This window comes from Pan troglodytes, chromosome 5 (genome assembly GCF_028858775.2).
Source record: "Pan troglodytes isolate AG18354 chromosome 5, NHGRI_mPanTro3-v2.0_pri, whole genome shotgun sequence".
In the NCBI taxonomy this organism is placed as follows: Eukaryota; Metazoa; Chordata; class Mammalia; order Primates; family Hominidae; genus Pan; species Pan troglodytes.
The window spans coordinates 170,313,988-170,337,342 of NC_072403.2; the positions used below are offsets into that span (position 1 = coordinate 170,313,988).

Genomic DNA, 23,355 nt, shown 5'->3' on the forward strand with positions numbered 1-23,355 from the left:
CTGCGCCCGGCTGGGAGACTTTTTCTTCTTCCTTCTTTCTTCTTCTTTCTTTCTTTTTTTTTTTTTTTTTGAGACAAGGTTTTGCTCTGACACCCAAGCTGGAGTGCAGTGGCATGATCATAGCTCACTGCAGCCTCAAACTCCTGGGCTCAAGTCATCCTCCCGTCTCAGTCTCTCAAGTAGCTGGGACTACAGGTGTGCAATCACCCCCTGGCTAATTTTTTTTTTTTATATAGTAGACATGGAGTCTCACACTGGTCACAAACTCCTCCTTCTTCTAAAGCAACAAAAACGTGTTCTTAGTTGACAATGGAATGGTAAACATGACTCTCAGAACTGTTGTACTGAGTTCATAACTTATTTAGGTGACAGTAGGTCAATATAGGTGGTGCCAGCTCGACACCCTTGTGTCATAGGGTCCCTTTGCCCAGCACTCTGTTTTTAAATTCAGAATAATTGGAAAGTGGTGGGTACAAACCAGCACTGCCTTCTCTGCAGACCTACCAAGGTGTTATGCAAGCAGTATATTTACATAAATGTATATTGCATAAATATATAGTATATTTGCTAATAATAATACCAAGGTATTATGGAAATAGAGAAGGCCTAACTTATTAGAACCCACATGTTTGTTTGTTTGCCAAGACCTCTGCTGGTCTTCTTTTTTTTTTGGTCTTTTTTTCCTTTTTTCTGTTTTTCTTTTTTGAGATAGGGTTTTGTTCCTGTTGCACAGGCTTAAGTGCAGTGGTGCAATCATGGCTCACTGCAGCCTCAACTTCCCAGGCTCAGGTGGTCCTCCCACCTCTGCTTCCCAAGTAGCTGGGACTACAGGCGCGTGCTACCACACCTGGCTAATTTTTTGTATTTTTATTAGAGACAGTTTTTCACCATTTTGCCCAGGCTGGTCTCAAACTCCTGGGCTCAAGCAATCTTCATGCCTCAGCCGCCCAAAGTGCTGGGATTACAGGCGTGAGCCACCATGCCCAGCCCTACAGCATCTATTTATGCTAGGTCTGTCTCTTGGTCTTGAATGTCATCTTTAATGACCTCTCAGTCAGGGAGGTCAGGAAAATGAGATTTCTTTGTAGCTATTAAAGAGTATCAGAGAAATTACTTTTAGTGTTGCAGCCCAAGTACATCATGGGTTAAAATGACTTTTACAGATTAGCCTGTGTAGCAATGATAATGCTGATGACATTACTTCTCTAGAAATATTTTTTCAGAATTCTGAACAACCTGTTTGTAAGAAGACTTTAACAACATAGTCCGTGGGTTAATTGGGGAGATTTATGTTAGGGCCACCAGGAGCAAGGGTTAGCTTTGGCCACAGTAGCCAAAACAACTCTTGCCCCATCCCTCCCTCCTGCTCAGTGTGGCTCGTGTAGGTAGTTGTCTTGTTTCTAGTGTCACACTAGGCTTGGTTACACTGAGTTTCTGGTGGCCTGGAGGGTAACTTTTGGCCTTTGTGTGGAAGCTGTCACTTTGCACCTTAAATATCAGATCTTAATTCGGGGACTTCTTGAGATGATGTCCTTCAGTGATGCAGATATTCTGAAACAACTCCCTGTAACAGTCCCAGGTACCAGAGATATCCCTTCTTTTCTTTTTCTGGCAGCAGTAACCTTTGTGGTCTTTCTGGGCCATCTCAAGCTTGGCTTGAGGCAACTGTTTCCTTCACTCAGAGAGCATCATATCAACTCCCATCACCTCATCCCTGGAATTCTCTTGACTTCTTTTGCTGCTGTGGCCTTTGAACCAGAGCCCAGGCTCAAGCTTTTGTTGGGTTCTCTCAGCATAGGTGGAGGTGAATGTGGACTCCCTTCCTCTTGTGCTAAATTCATCATCATAGGCACGGAATAACTGGGCTTCAAGGGATCTTAAGTCTGTTGCATGTCGGTCAAGTGGACTGCCCTCTGTTTGCGTTAGATGAAGTATTGGGGAAAGTGTAAGGTCTGTGTTTTCACAGCTCCTTTGAGACTGCTAAAGGTGTCTGGCCTGTACTGTGTGGTACAATGAGCTGTATTGACAATACAGCTTCACAAAGAGCGAGTCTAGTACTGTATCTTTCCATACAATTGTTTTGATGTAGTGCATTTTGTAGTGTTTAGAGGGGAAATGTAGAAGAAAATACTAGTTGGTTTTTTTTTTTTTGGCCATATGCTTTAGTGTAAAATGATCCAGCACTTTCCAAAAGATATTTTTATTAGTAGTACTAAACTATTATCTGTATGCTCATGTTGATTAAATTGATCGAAAAGCTTAATTTTCAATACATATACTTAGATCTTTCCTAGAAAAAAATGTAATGTTAACTTTGATAATACTTTTTGTTTGATGTTATTTGAGAACATTTTGACATCGTAAGTTGAGAAGAACCAGTTGCTCTGATAATAGTGGGATTATTTTCTTCTTGATCATTTTACCTCTTTTATTAGTTTATTTTGTTTTTTAATAGGTGCCAGCAAGTATTCTTTATTTGATTCTGATATTTTTCCCCTTTAAGCATCTTATTGAACAAATACTTTTAGAGGACCTCCTATGTTTAGGGCACTGTTGTAGAACCAGTGAAAGGAAGGAGAGCTGGAGGTAAGTTGCAGTCTCTATTTGGGGAGCTTGCCTGGGTGAGTTTAGCTTTCTTTACGTAGACCCCATGGGGATCCAGAATACTGGCCATAGTTGTTTTTTTTTGTTGTTGTTTTTTTTGTTTTGAGACGGAGTCTCATTCTGTCCCCCAGGCTGGAGTGCAGTGGCGCGATCTCGGCTCACTGCAAGCTCCGCCTCCTGGGTTCACGCCATTCTCCTGCCTCAGCCTCCCGAGTAGCTGGGACTACAGGCGCCCGCCACCACGCCCGGCTAATGTTTTTTTTTTGTATTTTTAGTAGAGACAGGGTTTCACCATGTTAACCAGGATGGTCTCGATCTGCTGACCTCGTGATCCGCCTGCCTCGGCCTCCCTAAGTGCTGGGATTACAGGCTTGAGCCACCGCGCCTGGCCTGGCTATAGTTTTTGAAAATGTAGAACAATAAGTAGATATTCAGAATTCAGAACTTAAATTATATATGCTTTCTACCGTCTAGTTTAAACTTTTAAAAGATACCGTTAAATTCACACTTAAATTGCTTTAGTACGTCTTTATGATTTTAGCTCAAGTATGATAGAATGAAAATATGTTCTTTTCCCTTCACTGCTGTGTTCTGATCTTAATGTCACGGGAAGACGGTAATATTGTGTTTGACACTAATACATTTAGAAGATAGTTTCTAGCCTCAGTTTATGATAGCTATGTACATTTATGAGGAAAATCTTTAACACATGGCTTACATGGTACAAAAATTAGTTTCAAATTACTTCATCTGTGTTTAATATCTGATTAATTATGTTAAGAAAAAAAGAGAAAAGAAAATGGAGACTCTCTCTCTCCCAGGCCAGCCATTTGACGATAGCGTAATTGGGAACGTGTCCTTGGCCTCTTTCCTCCTCCTCCCCGCTAGAATGGTGTAGGTCCTCTTCACTCTTAGTGAGATATACAGCAGACCTATTCATTCTCTTCCAAGAAGTTCTCAAAACAGCAGACAGCTGTGAACACTTGATACGTGTTTGGCTTGGAATTCAGCATGTGAACCTCTGCTTAGATGGTTTTTCCCTAGACCAGAGGGCTTATTTGAGAACACAGTTGTGAAGTGAGGTGATGCTTCTTTACGGCGCGGCTAAACGTGTGCCACTAACTGCGTGGATAGACGAGATGCACCACGGTAGACATGAGGGTTTGACTTTCTCCATCCATAACTGGGAAGTTAAAGTTGACAGTTTGGTAAGAAGGAAAGTTGCGTATTTCTCGTGTATTCCATCGCCATTTCCTTTTATTTATCAATGTGAATGTTGAGAGTTGGGCCTCAGTATGAATTTTAATTAGAATTGTAGTATAGCATTAATCTTACCATGGTAGCAAGACCAGTGTAATATGAATACACTTAAAAAAAACTTATACATTAAAAAATGAATAATTGAAGCCATGCCGAGTCCATGATACTATGCATTCATGCCATTTTATCTTTTTTTATTGCCTTTTTATTTTTGATATTTCAACTGATCATTTATTACTTTTTCCTCCCTGGTTATTTAAAGTTATCTTTTCTTCATTTTTCTTTACCAGGAATCTATTTTATTAGCGTTTTGGGACAAGTGGCTACCTGAATATAGATTTTATTTTTGTTGTGAAAATTAGTTTCTTACAGAAATTCTTCAGTGAAGTTAAGAAGTGCCTCATGCCAAAGGAGAAAACTGGTCAGGAGGAGTCCCTGCATAGTTTGATTTCCACTTAAATGAGGCCCTGCCTCAGTGTCTGTGCAGCTGTCTAACTGTTGGCTGCCGAGACAAGTCTGCAAGCCTAGCTTTCCTTATGGAGTGGTGATAGTTGGGTGATTAATTGAAGATATGATTTTGTATTTGAGGACCCATGCAGAAGAAAGTTTCACATTCTAATGGTCTTTGAAAGGTGCACTCTTTTAACTGTTTAAATTGGGAGAGAGAAATGCTGTAATTTGTCATCTAAATTAGAAAGTTAAGGCTGTTTTATTCTGCTTAGCACAGTGCCTGGTATGTTCGGCACTCAAGTGTTTGCACAGTGAATGAATAAATGGACAGATGGATGGATAAATAAATTTAGTTGATCTTTATTTTAAAAAAATATTTTATTTAAAAAGAAATGAATAGCAGATACCTTACATTAAACGTGAGGAGTAATAACTCACTTGTAGCTTTTGCACTCTCATTTCTTTGGGCAAATGACTGGGGTGAATGGATTATGACGGGGGCCAGGGTGAACCACCTCACTTTGTGGGTGTTATCGGAGGGATATTTAAAAAGGCAGAAGGAGAAAGAGCATCTCATTTGTTTCCATGCATTTTACTGGTATCTCAGTGAGGTAATTCAGACTTAAATCCTAGGTTGAAATTCCTGCCGTAATTTTTTTTGTTGTTGTTGAGACGGAGTTTTGCTCTTGTTGCCCAGGCTGGAGTGCAGTGGCACGATCTCTGCTCACTGCAACCTCCGCCTCCTGGGTTCAAGCAATTCTCCTGCCTCGGCCTCCCGAGTAGCTGGGATTACAGGCGCCTACCACCATGCCTGGCTAATTTTTTGTATTTTTAGTAGAGATGGGGTTTCACTATGTTGGCCAGCTGGTCACCTTAGTTTTTATTTATTTATTTATTTACAGAACTGGCCTAAATGTAGTGAGGCATTTCCATTCCGGTTTTTATCCTTCCATTAGCCAGAAGGGTTGATGGGGGCAGGTGGTTACATTTCACAGCGAAGCAGGGAGGTGGGTAAATGCAGTGCCAAGCCTTAGAACCAATCCTTAGCTTGTTAGCTGGCCTCATTAAGAGTCATGATTTTTAGGGAGAAGGGGAAGGACAGGTTCTCTTTTCTATTTTGTTCATAGCATGTTTTGGACCACATTAACCTAGCCCTTAAAACACTGCTTTTACTGAGTTACCCATTAATGTTAAGCTTTTATTCATGTTTGCTATAGGAAATAATTGTAAACCCTGTTTTTACATTTGTGTGAGATTATTGTCTTTGTCCCTTCCACCATCTGATGACTCTTCCGTAGTGCTTCATTGGTGACATTTCTTCAAAATTTAATACTGGGAAAAACATCTTTCCTGGCTAACTAGTCAGTTTCCTCATTTCTGATAAGATTTGTGTAAGCCATCCTGAGTCTCTCTTTGCCCTGATGAAGAGTATACTTCAGGCCAAGTTTTTTATAGTTTGCATTAACATTTTTGCTGTCTTCTTTTTCTTAACTCTATTTTTCCTTTTAAAAGTTATTATAAACAGTCTTATTTTGTATGTGCTTTTAATTAGGTGCTTTATATTCTTCTCGGAAAGAGTCATGTTTCTAATAGATTCTTTAAAACAACAGTGCATGTTCATTTTTAAGTACTTTGAATTTATGCTTGTTGCTTCTGGAACCTTTTCTCGGTAACCCTAGTTAATTTTTCTTTCTCGTTTAGTCCTGGGTCAAGCTGAGTATCTCCACGTTTAGGTGCACAAATACTATTTTGTGAAGATCTTAAATTTGTGGTATAAGAACTTGAAGGAAATAGAACTGATTGTTTCTAAAAGGTAAGCTTTTGATAAGTGAATATGAATTCCCTCTAAGAACTAGATGATATAAATCATTGCTGAACCCCAAACTAATGTTCATTATGTCCAGCTGTGATTATAACCTTTGACTGAAATGTGGGTTAAGGGGACATTTGGATCATTATCTTTTTTCCTGCTACCCGGTGTCTACTCTTTGATTTGAGGTAATGCTAGTTTCTGGGAAGAACGGCTACGAGATTTAAATCCTGCCGTTAATTTTCTCATGTTATATTTGTGCACCTATAGGGCATGGTAGTAGTCAAGAATCAACTGAATTTTCCCTGACACTTTTTATTCTTGTTGGTGTTAATTGTAATAACACCTGTGTAAAGCAGGCATCTGGATCTTCCAGGACCACAGATGCTTTCTTGATGAACCCCATGTCATGGTAACCCTTTCTCTGTCTAGAATTATTTTAATTATTTCGTATACAGAACGTTATATTACATGAAAATCTATGGGCTGGGTGCGGTGGCTCACACCTGTAATCCCAGTAATTTAGGAGGCCGAGGCGGGCGGGTCACTTGAGGTCAGTTCGAGACCAGCCTGGCCAACATGGTGAAACCTCACCTCTAAAAATACAAAAATTAGTTGAGCATGGTGGTGGCGCACACTTGTAGTCCCAGCTACTCAGGAGGCTGAGGCAGGAAAATCGCTTGAATCCAGGAGGCAGAGGTTGCAGTGAGCTGACATCCCACCACTGCACTGCAGCCTGGGTGACAGAGCAAGACTCCGTCTCAAAAGAAAAAAAAAAAAACCCTATAAAGACGTTCATCTGTAAGAACCTAGATACAGTGCCGCCACCATGGCTCTATGGCTTCTTTTAGCCTCATTTTGCCAACTTGTAACTATTAATATCTTCCATAAATGGTTATTGTTGTAATAAAAGAAAATCATTTTTAGAAATTTTGAAACACTATGTCTAGCTACATTCAATAATAATTGAATCAGAATAATAAATGTTTCGAAGCCCCTGGTGATAGTTCACTTATTTTCCACTCTGTATAACAAAATTCTTGCGTAAAAGGTAAGGTTTTGGCTTGTGCTCTGAATCTTAGCACTTTACAGCAGGCAGAGCACAGCGTCCCCTTCATTCATCTTAGTTCCTTGTACTTGGGGTTTCCTGTGTGCTGTTTCCTGCCTGAATTTGATTCAACTTTGGATCTGTGTGCTTGTCCTTATAGAATTATATATGCAAGTGATACTACTGTGTTCTTAAACTGTCCTCTTTATTGGTGGAAGTACCAGTAAATAGAATCATTATATTCACTTACCTACCAGTCATCCTTCAGAACTAATTGTTAAAGTGCAAGTTGGTCTCCTTTCACTAGGAAATAAACTGCCTCCAGCCTTCTGCTTCAGCAGGTCTGCTTCTTGCACCTCAGGCTCCTCCTCCACCCCAGCCAGCTTCAGCGTCTCTCTTGTATTGGCTGCTTGTGTTTTTCTTCACCCTCTGGGAGTCCCCTGGGGTGTCCTCCTCTCCTTTGACGGCTTATGTAGTTTCTGCGCCCATTTAACCTCAGGGAATGATTTCTAAACCACATCCAAAGTGAAAAGTGGTAGATAATGGACCCTCCTGTAAATGAGGCTGACCATATATTCTGGAAAACTCTCCTACTCTAAGCCCTTAGAAATACTGCAAAAGATACAGCAAACATCCGTTAAAAGTCTTTATCAGAAGAAAGTGAGAAAAATCCATAGGTGGGGAAAAAGAGAAAGAGGAGTGAGTGTTTTTGGGAGACAGAAGGTCTAAAACTGAATTGGGAAGTGAGCACTGAAGGCCGGGGCCTGGGACTCATTCAGGCCAGATGGAGACCAGGCTGGAAAACAAAACAAAAACATCCATCAGCAAATGGAGTTAAAAAGAAAAAGTCTCTTTTGAGACTGTTTGGCTTGGGGTTTGAATTAATGCTACCTGCATGGTCTGGAAAACCCCAAGCTGAGAAACGAATCTAAATGCTTCTGAGTTGGAAGAGCCCAGGGGTGCTTGGCAGAAAGAAAGAAATGCAAATCCTTTCAAGAAGAATGCTACCCTCCACCCGCTGCTGAAGAGCTGGGGATATGCTGACGATAGAAACATTGCTAGACATATGAGGAAATGAGCCGCCGTGAATGAGAGTCAGCTTAAAGTCAGTGATGACGTGCCATCTGCTTGATTCGTTCATTCCTCACTTTTTAGCTGACCACCCATTATATACTGAGTGCTGTTCTCAGTGCTGTGGTTATAATGGCAAAACATTATGTGGAGAAATAGGTACTGAGCTGCTGACCAGAGGCTTTGGTACATTTGGCCTGCAGCCCTGCCCACTTCAGGGCTCTGAGTCAATGCTAGAAAACTGGTGCTTGGCTGGTCCCAGTTTGAAAACTGCTGATTATGTTAATTCCTGGATTTTACAAATGAAAAAACTGAGACCACAGTGGTTAAGTAACTTGCCCGAGGTGTGAGCCTCAGTTTCCTTGCCTGTGGAATGGGGATGATACCTACCTCACAGGGTTGCTGTGGCTATGAAAGGTTAACCAGCATGTTTTCTGCCTCAGATATGTCTATTCTTCCTTTGTCTTCGTCTTTAATGATCACAGATAGTACAAGGACCCAGTTCTCCTGCTTTTCAGGTTCAACACTTTTCTGTTGCTGGTATGATTCTCAAGGTCTTTGATTGTTCAAGCCCTACACAGAGCTTCACACCCTCACTCTTAATTGTTCTCTGATTATTTCATGTATGTGAATTTCCCCTTCCTAACAGATTGTGAACAGTTTACGTTCAGGGTCCAGATTTTGTATTTTTATGTTAGCTTTATGTTGTCTAGTCTTGGACTGGTCTGTTAGTAGATTTTTTGTTGTTGTTAAGCAACAATAAACAATTCTTTATAACAAATAATATGTTTATAACAATAAACAACATATTATTTGTTTATTGTTGCTGGATTAATCACAGTAGTTCCATTGTAATGAGGAAACAAGAATATTTCTGTCCAAAAAGTCATTATGCGAGAGTTTTGGCAACGCAAGGAGACACTTTTGCTGGCCATTTATGATGTTGACATCTGTATTCTGCTCCTTCAGTCTCTGACTGATGATTCCTACCTGAATTCCTGCTGTGGTTTGCCTTACAGTACAGGCAAACTGTGCTCATTCCTTCTGTACCAGGCCTGTTTGTGAGTACTGTTCACCACCCTGAGATTCTCTCTGTATGTTGGAAATCATTGAATGAATAGCTCACAGCCGCTTCCATGTAGTTGTAAGCACATGTATTAGGATTGGAAGTGCATCCATTTGTATGGGCACGGGTCCATTGTTAGCTTTGTTCCCCTGTCGCCCTGCCCTGCCCTGCCCTGATCTCTGGCCTAGATGGACAATGTGGGTGTGCTCTCTGTGTCTTCCCTGTCCATCTGTTGGCCGAGGGTCAGGCACTTCCGCTTACCATCAGAACCAAGAAGGAATCACTTGGAATTCATCCCTCCCATAGAACCCAACTGTGGCTGGGCTATAGCCAGGGCTCTGTTCAGTTGCTGGCTGCGTTTCAGCTCTCCATTTGAGTCCTTTCTATATGAAAAACATGAAAATGCCAGGGGATTATTTTTGCAAGTAAAAAAGATGGCAGCAGATGTGAAAACAGATTTACTCATCATGATGTAAATTGGTGTTTTGTTTTCATTTTAGTTTAACAATATATAGGTATTCATGAAAATATTTGGCTGTAAAAAATTAGGAAAATTACAAACTGCCATTATCTGTTGCAATTCATTCAATTCAGTTTTTTTTGGAAAGAACTTGAAATTGTAAGTTAAAAAATTTACTGAAATTTGTGCTAGTTAAGCTTTAAGAATTCTAAGTAATAATCCAAAAGACATTCTAAAATTCAGATTTATCAAAATCAATTGTACCTTTCTTTGTACAGATATAATAATTTTCTGGAATATGGAATGTGGTGGTAGAAGTAATGCAGAATTGTTTTGCCACAGCCTTTGTTTTCTCTCGCAATTATTTCTGTGTTTCTTCTGTTTTATAAAGGAAATGGATTGTGTTTAGTAATTTCCTCTGTACCTGTAACCACGAGAGTAAACTTTTTATTACATCTAAACTTGTTTATTCTTGTATACATGCTAGATCATAGACTAGTTGAAATTTTCTGTGTTACCATGGGTCTGTGAAAAGATCTTGTCTTACTGGTCTTGTATTCCTAGTAAATTTCAGTATGATGATATCACTTAAACACTGTAACTGTGGGACATTGGCAGGAGCTTGGGGATATTTTTAGCTACTTGGAACTCTTATTGTAATGGTATTTATTAGTAATTCAAGACAAATTTTATTGTTTAATTATGCTCTATGGGTTTATTGCCATCCAAGACTGCAGTGTTTTAGATGACTAGAATTTAGCTTTTTAAGAACCCCAAATTTTTATTTCAGCTCTTTCAGTGGAAAATTTTCTAAAATATGCTATTTCCTTCTTAATGAGAATATAGTGAACATAATAGGGCTTGTAATTTCCCACTCGAGTTCATCTCTTTATTCTTTTGTGAGGACGCACTGTAATGCTTTTGGAAGGGGTCGGTCAGCATGTTGGGCTTCTTCCTACATTTAATGGTCATTTGTCAACAGATATTTACTGAGTTCTTTTCTAGGTCTGGAGATTCAGTGATGAAGGCATTATTTCTTGCCCTCAGAAGGTTCATATTGTAGTAGGGAAGATAAACCAGGTAGTAAATCTTAGAACACAATGGGATGTTTACAGTGAAGAGGAGAGGCCAACCTGGAGTATATGGGTTTGAGATCCATACAGATCTGGGTTCAAATTACAGGGTGAATGGAGTTGTTAAGCTCCATCTAGCATTTGCGTGGCCAGACATATGCATGTGTAGTGTTTATTTCTGTCGTGGCAGTAAAAAGACTTCTCCTGTAGTTTATTGGCCTATAAAATAATATAATTTACGACATCATTGGAAAAGTATTTTTATTCCTGTGTAGGGTCATTTGTTTCTAGAGTAGAACAGTTTTAACACCATATACAAATAAAAGCACTTTTATTCAACTGAACATGCATTTATTGAATACGTAATATATACGTACATTTTGCTTGCTAGATGTCTTGATGAATAGACATTTAAAAGTCCTTACCCTTAAGTAATTCCCAAGTTAGCACGGATGATAAGGGCTCAAATACTTATAACATGGTGTAGAATTGAATGAGCAACTTAAGATAGAAACATTTGCTGTAGAAGACCATACTTACTAGGGAGGAACTGGCAAGGATTTATGGAATCGGTGATGTCGAAGCTGCATCATGAAAGATGGCTAAAGTTGGGGGAATTTGGGATGAGCATTGTACTTGGATGGATTAGCTTGGAGCTTAGTCCAGGCAGTAAATATATTCATACTTTGAAAGGAGAGTAATTTTTATAGAGGACCCTGGTGGAAGACAAGACTGGCACAATAGGTAGGTGTATGGCCCTTCTGTGAAGGCCCTTGAATGCCAGGCTGAGGAGGGTGTTCTTAGCCAGTGAATGTGACCAAGTGACTGTTTTTAAAGTGGCAAATGATACTATTGCAGCTGTCCTTTAGCCCACTGGCAAAACGGGTGAATATTAACTGAGGGGAGGTCATGTGGTCTACGGTGAAGAGCACTGAAATTATCAATTGGTTTGAATTCTGGCTTCAGCACTTAATAGGGGGAATTCAACTTCAGGCAAGTTGCTCAAAACCTTTCTGAGCCTCTATTTCCTCATAGAGAAAATGGGAATAATGATTCCTTTTATATGGCTGTCTTAAATGACATAACATTTATGAAATCACCTTTAATAATTTGCATGTCCAGTTTGTTTGGGATTTCAGCCTAGGTGGTTTGTTTTCTTTCTTTCCAATCCTCCTATACCTTATATTGATTTTTGTTGTCTTCTGTGGTAGCTCGGACCTCCAGTACTGTGTGGTAGTAGGGTTCTCATCTTTCTACTTTGTCTGGGATTTCTAGTACAGCATGATACAGACATCTTTATCTTAATTCTTAAATATGATGTTTGCTATAGATTTTAGGTAAATATCCTTTATCAGAAAAAGGAAATTCTCTTCCTAATTTGGAATCTAAAAAAAAAAAGAGTGTTGAATTTTTTTTTTTTTAAGAAGGAGTCTCGTTCTGTCGCCCAGGCCGGAGTGCAGTGGCGCGATCTCGGCTAACTGCAAGCTCCGCCTCCCGGGTTCACGCCATTCTCCTGCCTCAGCCTCCGGAGTAGCTGGGACTACAGGCGCCCGCCACCACGCCCAGCTAATTTTTTGTATTTTTAGTACAGACGGGGTTTCACCGTGTTAGCCAGGATGGTCTCGATCTCCTGACCTCGTGATCCACCCTCCTCGACCTCCCAAAGTGCTGGGATTACAGGCGTGAGCCACCGCGCCCAGCCATGAGTGTTGAATTTTAGGATACTTTTTTGCTTGTATTGCAATAATCTTTTTCCCTGCTCTTTACTCTTTTAGTATGATGAATTATATCTAATAGATTATATTTCTAATTAGTAGACAAACAGATTTTCTAATAACCTCTTAGAACTAGTTGTGGCTATTATCACTTTTTAAATATTCTGATTGAGTTTGTGTAATACTGCTGTAGGCTATTCCTGAATGTTTGGTAGAACTCGTTTGTAAAATATATGGCCTGATTTCTTTGTGGGATGATTTTAAACTACAGATTCATTTTCTTTAGTGGTTATAGAACAATTTAGACTGTCTTTCTTCTTGAGGTAGTTTTGTTAAATTGTGTTTCTTAGGAATTTACTCATTTCATATGTTATCTAATTTTATAGCATTAAGTTGTTCATGGTATTATTTTATCTTAAGTTTCATGGTGTCTGTAGTTAGTTGTAGCCCTCTTTTCATTGTCAGTATTTATTTGTGCTGCTCTGTCTTTATCTATCTTGCCAGAGCTTTGTGTCTTTGATTACATTTTGCAAAGAATCAGTGTTTGGCTTTGTTTAGCTTGTCTAATTTTTTTTTCTTTTTATTTATTTAATTTCTGTTTTTATTATCTTCTTCCTTTACTCTCTTTTGGTTTATGCTGTACTTTTCTAACTTCTTTAAGTTGAATGTTTAGCTCCTTAATTTATAACATAAGTTTTCTTTTCTAACATAAGTTTTATAACATTTTATAACAGTTTCTTCTTTTATAACATAAGTTGTTGTTGTTGTTTTGTTTTGTTTTGTTTTGTTTTTTGAGACAGCGTCTCATTTTGTGGTCCAGGCTGGAGTACGGTGGTGCAGTCATGGCTTACTTCAGCGTTGACCTCCTGGGCTCAAGTGATCCTCCTACTTCAGCCTTCTGAGAAGCTGGGACCACAGGCATGTGCCACCATGCCTGGCTGATTTTTTAATTTTTTGTAGAGACGGGGTCTCACTGTGTTGCCCAGGATGGTCTTGAACTCCTAGGTTCAAGCAGTCCTCCCACCCTGGCCTCCTAAAGTGTTGGGATTGCACATGTAATCCACCATGCCCAGACTAACATAAGCATTTAAGGCAATGAATTTTCTTTCAAAATACCGCCTTTGCTATAGCCAAGAAGTGTTTTGTTTTGTTTTGAGACAGGGTCTCACCCTGTCACTGGAGTGTGGTGGCGTGATTAATGGCTCACTGCAGCCCCCACCTCCTAGACTTAAGCCATCCTCCCACCTCAGTCTCTTGTGTAGCTGGGACCATAGGCGCATGCCACCATGCTGGCTAATTTTAAAATTTTTTGTAGAAACGGGGTCCCACTGTGTTGCCCTGGCTGATCTCGATCTCCTGGGCTCAAGCATCCACATCAGCATTTGTTATTTTCTGACTCTTTTAGTAATAGCCATTTTAACTGGGGTGAGAAGACATCTGCTTGTGGTTTTGATTTGCATTTCCCTGATGATAGTGATGTGGAGCACTTTTTCATGTACCTGCTCTCCATTTGTTGTCTCCTTTTGAGAAATGTCTTTTCAGATCCTTTGCCCATTTTTAAATCAGAATGTCTTTTGCTGTTGAGTTCCTTATATATTCTAGTCGTTAATCCTTTGTTGGATGAATAATTTTGCAAATGTTTTCTCCCATTCTGTGGATTATGTCTACTTTGTTGATTGTTTCCTTTGCTGTGCAGAAGCTTTGTACATTTTCATTTATTTTTCCTTTTGTATTGTTTTTCTCTTTCTAGGGGATTGATTTTGGTCTCCCCTGCTCCCACCTCCCTTCTGTTTTTACCCCTCCAGTGATTTAGAAGTTTTATACTTTATTTCTAGTTTTTTAGTGATTGCCCTTTAAATTTTACCATGCTTACCTAAGATAATTAAGTATAAGGTTGAGTATTTTAACTATCCTTCTAAAACAATATAAAGGCCTTAGAGTACTTTTGGCTCTGATCATCCTTGTTTTGATCAAATTGTCCTTTTTTTATTTTTTAGTTTTCTACCTTCCCCCCCACACTTGTCATAGACACAGTCTAGTGGTTAAGCACATAAACTAGAAACTGAAACCAGCAGCCTGGTGTGACACCCAGCTCTGCTGCCTACCGGATAGTGTCGGGCAAGCATTTAACCTGCCTGTGCCTCAATTTCCTCACCTATAAAATGTGGACAACAAAAGGATCTTTCTCATAAGGCTAAGGCTTTTCAATGAGAAATATAGTACCTATAAAGCATTAAGAGCTATACCTAGAAGTTGATAAGTACTGTGTATTAATATGAGTCTGCTGTTTCTGCTTTATTGTTCTGTTTTGAACAGACATTGTTTAATTTTACCTACATATTTAACAATTTCTTTTTTCGTTGTTTCTTAGACCTTCCTTCTGAGACATTTTCCTTCTACCTGAAGAATATTGTTTAGATGTTATATTGCGAGGTCAGTTGGCCTTAAATTTCAGCTGTTATTCTTTTGAAATGGTCTTCTTATTTCACTCTAATTCTTAAAAGACAATCTTTCTGGGAATATAATTGTGTTTTCTTTGAGTGCTTTGAAGATACTATTTCATTGATTTTGGCAGCCAGTGCCGCTGTTGAGATGTCTCTATCATCTAATTGTCATTCTTTTGTAAGCACCTGTCTTTTCCTTTTGGCTACTTCTGAACTCTTCTCTTGGTGTTTTTATTGTGCACTTTTACTAAAGTGTGCCCAGGTGTGGATTTCTTCTTTATTTCTCCTGCGTGGCATATATTGTGCTGCTTCTTGTGTCTGTGCATTTTTTTTGATCAGTTTTGGCAAATTCTCAGTTGTTATGTCTTCATATATTTCTTTTCCATTTTCTCTGTTCTGTCCCTTTAGAATTTTAATTAGATTTGTCCTTTTTAATCTGTCTTTCATTTCTCTTGATCTCTTATATTTCTATCTCCTTGTGTCTCTGTGCTATAAAAAAATTGGGTAATTTCTTGAGCTATTAGATTGAGTTCATTAATTCCTTTTTTAGCTGATGTCTTAATTGTAGACTGCATTTTATTGAAAGAATAGGTTTTTCATTTCTAAAAGATTTGGTTCTTTCTGGCATTTTAGATAGTGTTTTGCTTTCTAATTCCTTTAAACATTTCAAACCTAATTATTTAAAGTTCTGTTTATTTCAGTTTCTGAAGATTTGGGGATCTAAATTTGTTGTTTGTACTGAGAACTCATGGTGACTTATTTTGTGTGCTTAGTAATTTTAAATTGTAAACAGATTTTTGGTTGAACCTTATCTGGGGGAATCCTTATTTCCTAAATTGGGACAGTTTGCATGCAGCTAAAATTTGTATTTGCTCTGATATACAAGGATGTTAGAATTGTGGGACACTTTAGCCTGTGAGTCCTGCTGAATGTGTGTGACTCAGGTTCAGCCTCTGTACCTAGAGGTTGGACCAAAGTCTCGATAGCTGATGGAATGACCAACTGTCTGGTTAGTCCAGGACTGATGGGTTTCCTGGGATGTGGGACTTTCATTGCTAACACTGGGACATTTCTGGGTAAACTGTGACTATTGGTCACCCTAATTCCGATTCCAGTGCTTGTTTTGTATCCGCTCTTGTGTCCCCTGTCAGATGACCCTGGCTTTCCCTTATGTTTATGTGTATGTGCCTTCCATAGAGATTTCCTATACTTTCCTGCAAGTCCAGCAATTAAAAATTACATTTGTTGTAATTTACTCAAGATCTAGTAGTGTGCAGAGGCCCTTTCAGAGCATTGTGGAAGTGTAACATGTAATTTTACTTTTTACTTCCTGAGAACGTCTTTTCATGTTGTTTCGTAGTCTTCTACCATATGATTATTAGTGGTTTTATAGTATTCTGTTTTATGTCTTTATCAACGTTTATTCAACCAATACCCTGTTTGGACATACTGATTATCTCATATTTTTCCCTTATACAAACGCTATAAGAAATCCTTGTAGCCAAGTCTTTGCACAGTGTAAGATTATTTCCTTACGATAAACTTCCAGAAGTGGAATTGATGAATCAAAAGATTTTGCAGCATTTTAAGTCTTTTTGAATTATATCACCAAAGTACTCTCTCATTTCTGTGTACCCTGTGTGACATGTGACACAGGCTAGTATTTCTTTCAGACTTTGTTGCTTTGATAAATAAAATGCTCCCCTTTTTAATGAAGGCACCTGACTTTTGATACTGGTGAGCCCCAATATGGTACCACAGTATTTTAATATCTGAGTATCAGGTGTAGATTCACTCTAAGAAGTAGCTAACTTCCACTTTCTTTTAAACTACTAATCAAGCGGTTTGTCTGCAAGCTCCATTCCCTCCTCTCTCTCTACAGATAATTACATGTTCATATTCTTATAATCGGCTGTTGAAATCAGCCATGTAAAGTAAATAGGGAGTAGCTTTCCTTGAAAATACACCTCTTTGTGATTCTCTGAACTTGGCAGTGGACCTGTGGCCCTTGTGGCTTTTGCTCACAGGGCTGAAATGCCCACAGCCTTGGGCTTCCAAGTGGCTGGTGTTGACCTGGGGTTCACACACAGAAACTCATTCAGTTCATGTTTATTGTTTCCCACTTCCTTAAACTGAGGCAATGTGCCATGCTCAGTACCTTATTGAACACTTAATTCAGTGCAGGGGTACTGGTGGGAATTGCAGGTGGCATAAAAATTGGAGTAAAACATAGCCTCTGTTTATGAGTATATGATTTAGGTAGGGATAATTAATTAAATAAAAAATTACCTCTACCACAGGCAGAAAGACCCTTGCTATATGAGTCTGCTTATGTGCTCAGTGCTTCTGTGTGCCACACCTGAAAGAGATGGTTGTGTTCTGAATAAGACAGAATTCTATAGACTCCACCTCTGTAAGTTACAACGCAAGTCAATGGGAAAATGATTTGAGACTACCACAGTTGTAGAAACACATCTTTTGAATAATCCTAGTCATACATTATTTATCTCACTAGCACGTTTTGAGAATTAGAGGTAGAAAATGATAACACAATAAATATATAAAATCATTGTTAAATCCCATTACCTTTGCAGGGATGTTAGTTTCTTCTGGATGTATGTGTTCCCCTGCATTTGTCAATAGCCACATAACGAGTGGCTACTGAGAGTATTCCAGCCTTCAAAGGCAGGCTCTGAGTGCAAATTTGAACCGGCCTCGGGGCAGCCATTAAAACTAATTAGGAAACAAAACTGCCTCATGCTCAGTGAGTATTTGTAGGTTCTGGAAAATTCTGAAAGGAAAGGAGTGATTCTAATTAGAAGCAGGTCATCGGGCCAGGCCCAGTGGTTCACTCCTGTAATCCCAGCACTTTGGAAGACTGAGGCGGGTGGATCACCTGAGGTCAAGAGTTTGCGACCAGCCTGGACAACATGGTGAAACCCTGTCTCTACTAAAAATACAAACATTAGCTGGGCGTGGTGGTGGGCACCTATAGTCCAGCTATATTTGGGAGGCTGAGGCAGGAGAATCGCGTGAACCTGAGAGGCAGAGATTGCAATGAGCCGAGACCGTGCCACTGCACTCCAGCCTGGGCGACAGAGCAAGACTCCATCTCAAAAAAAAATAAAAAATAAAAAATAAAAAATAAATAAAGCAGGTTGTCATAGTTACTTTATTTAAAAAGAAATGCAGAGTTCAGGACCTGCTGCCATCTGTGGACAGAAGGGCAACGAAGGGAGGCCTGGGTGTGGAGAGGAGGAAAAGGGACAGAAAGCACAGGATCCCTGTTCCTAGGTAGTAGAGCTGTGAGGACGTCCTGTGTCCACATCCTCCATGGGTCCCTAAGGTAGCAGAGTCAGCCTCCCAGGAGGAGAAACTGGGATGTGTTTGATTCAAATCATAAAACAGGAAATTCTCCTCCTCCTCCTCTACTTCCTTCTCTTCCTCCTCCTTTCTTCCTCTTCCTTCTTCCTCTTTTTTCTTCTTTCTTCTTCTTCTTCTTTTTTTGAGACAGGGTCTGGCTCCTGTTGCCCAGGCCTGGAGCACAGTGGCGTGATCTCAGCTTACTGAAACCTCCACCTCCCAAGCTCAAGCCATCCTCCTACCTCAGTCTCCTGAGTAGCCGGGACTACAGTCATATGCCAGCATGCCTGGCTAATTTTTGTAGAGACTGGGTTTTGCTATGTTGCCCAGGTCCTGGGCTCAAGTGATCTGCCTGTCTTGGCCTCCCAAAGTGCTGGGATTACAGGCATGAGCCACCTTGCCTGGCTTCCTCTCTTTCTTTTCCTCAACCCCCAAGCAAACCTGTAGTCAAAAGCTGAAACATTAGGGTGTTTGCATATTTTATTGAAAATTTTCTACTGTATATTTTTGTCTTGTTTTGTGTTCATCTGACACGTGTATATTTTTTTCCAAATCTACTTTTCTGTTTAACCACTGTCTTACATTGTTATCCTTTAGAAAGAAATAGAACTTTGTTCTGAAGTTTTATATCCATTCATTACTGTTAATGTGCATTTTCTTTGTAGACACCTTAGCTTGAGAACTAAAATAGCATCTTTATGCTTTATTGGAATCTTCTAGATTGGGAGAGTACCCCTTATGGTTGGATACAATAATTTGAAAAAAACTTCCTTACTAATTTTTCTAAAAGTCCCCCAGGTCTGATGCCTAATGTAGTTCACAGCTTGTTAAACCTGTTTATATCAAGTTTCTCAAGTTAAAAAATTCTCAAATTAAAAAAAAAAAAACTTACTTGTTGTGAGATATACATACAGAAGCATATGTTATAAAGTGTATATATGTAATAAAGAATAAAGTGAACACCCCGTAACTACCACCCAGGTAAAGAAATATGGCCAGCATTGGCCGGGCATGGTGGCTTTCGCCTGTAATCCCAACACTTTGGGAGGCCAAGGTGGGCAGATCACAAGGTTGAGAGATCGAGACCATGCTGGCTAACACAGTGAAACTCCATCTCTACTAAAAAATACAGAAAAATTAGCCGGGCCTGGTGGCGGATGCCTGTAGTCCCAACTACTTGGGAGGCTGAGGCAGGAGAATGGCATGAACCTGGGAGGCAGAGCTTGCAGTGAACCAAGATTGCACCACTGCACTCCAGCCTGGGCAACAGAATGAGACTCCGTCTCAAAAGAAAAAAAGAAATACGGCCAGCATACAAGCAACACACCTTTGTGTGCCTCTCCCGGCTCACAGTAGCCACCCCCCAAATAAGCAACACGCTGCTTTTTGTAATATTTTTTCTTTTTAATTTTTAGTCGTACCACCAATGTATTCTCTATTAACTGATAAAATTAGTTTGGCTTGTTTCTGAACTTCATATAATTGATTCATATTATAGGTATTCTTTCATAAGATCCTTCCTTCCCCTTCCTTTTTTCTCTTTTCCTTTCCTTTTCTTATTTTCTCCTTTCTTTCCTTTCCCTTTCCCTTCCCATTCCTTTTTCTCTTCCCTTTTCCTCATGGCTCACTGTAGCCTCGATTTCCTGGGCTCAAGCAATCCTCCCATATTGGGGGAACCCGCCCCCAATATTTCAACGTAGGTTCTATTTTCCATAAGTGTCGGCCAGCTGAGAAATAAAGAGAGACAGTATAAAGAGAAGAATTTTACAGCTGGGCCGCCGGAGGTGACATCACGTATTGGTAGGACTGTGATGCCTGCCTGAGCCTCAAACCAGCAAGTTTTTATTAAGGGTTTCAAAAGGGAAGGGGGTATAAGAACAGGTAGTAGGTACAAAGATCACATGCTTCAAAGGGCAAAAAGCAGAACTACTGATAAGGGTCTAACAAAGATCACATGCTTCTGAGGGAACAGGACAAAGGGCAAAAGCAGAACTACTGATAAGTATCGGGGGAACCCACCCCCAATATTTCAACGTAGGTTCTTTCTATTTTCCCTAAGTGTCAGCCGGTCTGAGAAATAAAGAGAAAGAGTACAAAGAGAGGAATTTTACAGTTGGGCTGCTGGGGATGACATCACATATTGGTAGGTCCATGATGCCCCCTGAGCCTCAAAACCAACAAGTTTTTATTAGGGATTTCAAAAGGGGAGGGAGTGTATGAACAGGGAAAAGATTACATGCTTTAAGGGGCAAAAAAGCAGAGCAAAGATCACATGCTTCTGAGGAAACAGGACAAGGCAAAATCAGAAACTCCTGATAAGGGTCTGTGTTCAGCAGTGCACGTATTATCTTGATAAACATCTTAACAGAAAACAGGGTTCGAGAGCAGAGAACCAGTCTGACCTGAAATTTACCAGGGCTGGTGTTTCCCAATCCTAGTAAGCCTGAGGGTACTGCAGGAGACCAGGGTGTATCTCAGTCCTTATCTCAACCGCATAGGACAGACACTCCCAGAGCGGCCGTTTATAGACCTCCCCCTAGGAATGCATTTCTTTTCCTAGGGTCTTAATATTTAATATTACTTGCTAGGAAAAGAATTTAGTGGTATCTCTCCTACTTGGCACGTCCATTTATAGGCTCTCTGCAAGAAGAAAAATATGGCTGTATTCTGCCTGCCCCCGCAGGCAGTCAGACCTTAGGGTTGTCTTGCATTGTTCCCTAAAATCGCTGTTATTCTGTTCTTTTTTAAGGTGCACTGATTTCATATTGTTCAAACACACATGTTTTACAATCAGTTTGTACAGTTAACGCAATCATCACAGGGTCCCGAGGTGATGTACATCCTCAGCTTACGAAGATAACAGGATTAAAAGATTAAAGTAAGACAGGCGTAAGAAATTATAAGAGTATTATTAGGGAAGTGATAAATGTCCATGAAATCTTCACAGTTTATGTTCAGAGATTGCAGTAAAGACAGGCTTAAGAAATTATAGAAGTATTAATTTTAGGAACTGATATATGTCCACAAAATCTTCATAATTTATGTTCCTCTGCCACAGCTCCAGCTGGTCCCTCTGTTCGGGGTGCCTGACTTCCCACAACAGATAAGGGTCCAACAAAGATCACAAGGCAAAGGGCAAAAGCAGAACTACTGATAAGGTTCTATGTTTAGCGGTGCACGTATTGTCTTGATAAACATCTTAAACAACAGAAAACAGGGTTTGAGAGCAGAGAACTGGTCTGACCACAAATTTACCAGGGCGGAGTTTTTTCCCATTCTAGTAAGCCTGAGGGTACTGTAGGAGACCAGGGCGTATCTCAGTCCTTATCTCAACTGCATAAGACAGACATTCCCAGAGTGGCCGTTTATAGACCTCCCCCTAGGAATGCAATTCTTTTCCTAGGGTCTTAATATGTAATATTCCTTGCTAGGAAAATAATTTAGCGATACCTCTCCTACTTGCACATCCATTTATAGGCTCTCTGCAAGAAGAAAAATATGGCTGTATTCTGCCTGACCCCGCAGGCAGTCAGACCTTATGGTTGTCTTCCCTTGTTCCCTAAAAATCTCTGTTATTCTGTTCTTTTTCAAGGTGCACTGATTTCATATTGTTCAAACACACGTTTTACAATCAATTTGTACAGTTAACACAATTATCACAGTGGTCCTGAGGTGACGTACATCCTCAGCTTACAAAGATAACAGGATTAAGAGATTAAAGACAGGCATAAAAAATTATAAAAGTATTATTTGGGAACTGATAAATGTCCATATTAAAATGAAATCTTCACAATTTATGTTCCTCTGCCGCAGCTCCAGCCGGTCCCTCCGTTCAGGGTCCCTGACTTCCCGCAACATCTCTCCCCTTCTTTTTATATAAATGTGCCATGGCGATGAAGGCTTGTTCGTTCTCCCAGTTTTGACACAGGATTCTTTGACTGGTCTGGCACACGGTATCCAGATTCCTTCTTGATCTCGAACCAACATTACACTTTTCCTGGAGTCAAAACGGGAGTTAACACAAGTGTATAAATGACAATTAATGCATTGGACAGTTTGATTGTTCGTCCAAATTTTGACATTTTCCACTAACAGCACGTAAGGAGGCTTAACACAACTCTGTATAGGAGTAGTCAGGTTGGAGGTAAACAAAGCAGAATGTTTGAGTCTACGTTGATACTGAGGGAGAGGAGCGGCAGTGGCAATGCCCAATGTTCTGCGCCACAAAGAAGCAATCCAAGGTGCCCGGGGATGCCGAAGAGGTAGAGGAGCATACCTGGGTCAAGAAGAATTATCATAATGCCAATTGGAGTCCCATAAAGGAGGATCAGCATCAAAAAGAGGGAAAAGGTTCAAAGGGGATTTATCATGGAGTTCAGAATCACGGATGCAAGGGGCGGTAGTGGGGACAACAGACAGAAACGTTTCCCCTTCCCATACTTGCGGTCTGGACATGGCAATAGCCAATTTCCAAAGTTCTGGGTGTTCTGGGCTCAGAATGGGGAGTATCCATACTAGGCCTCGATCGGGGTGGGGGGTAATGCCCTTATCTTCCTGTTTTAAGGAAAAGGACGAGCTGAACCTCCTATGCAAAGTAGGATGATGATCCTCGTCATCCCAATAAGAAATATAAAATAAGTAGCCTCCAGGCATTCCCTTCTGCCAGAGGAGCAATCATTTTTTAAATAGCCCTTTGGTGCCCAGTCTATTACTAAACCATATGAGTCATTTTTTTTAATACTACTGCATGTGAATTAACACAATCTTCCCAAATTAAAGTTTTAGATGGGCCCTCAAAATTTTTAGGACATGGTTTTCCTACAGGTTTATATTGAAGGTATGGGGTATCTCCTATTACTCCCCCTTTCATTTGTCTTAAAGGAGAAAGGGAGAGGCTGGAGACCAAATGTCCTCATTCCCCTGTGGCTGATCTCTCCAGAAGGTAAGCAGCCCAGACTTGAGTTTCTAGATGGATACAACCAGGTGCATGT

At 40.0% G+C, this 23,355-nt stretch overlaps 1 protein-coding gene and 1 pseudogene across 9 annotated transcripts in view; one reads left to right on the forward strand and one right to left on the reverse strand.

Moving 5' to 3' along the window:
• Window positions 1-23,355, forward strand: part of TULP4 (TUB like protein 4) — a 277,110-nt gene that overhangs the window by 43,189 nt on the left and 210,566 nt on the right. Inside the window, exon 1 of one of the 9 annotated variants that reach the window (XM_016956546.4) lies at window positions 76-6,127. The exons of 6 other annotated variants lie outside the window; for them this stretch is intronic. The gene's annotated coding sequence lies outside the window, so the exon portion shown is untranslated. Of the gene's footprint in view, window positions 1-75; window positions 6,128-6,168; window positions 14,991-15,032; window positions 23,307-23,355 lie in introns of those variants that run through there. 2 more of the 9 variants (XM_063812691.1, XM_016956547.4) reach the window with 2 other exon arrangements.
• The window catches only part of LOC739918 (signal recognition particle subunit SRP72-like), a 67,718-nt pseudogene that overhangs the window by 38,062 nt on the left and 6,301 nt on the right, over window positions 1-23,355 (reverse strand).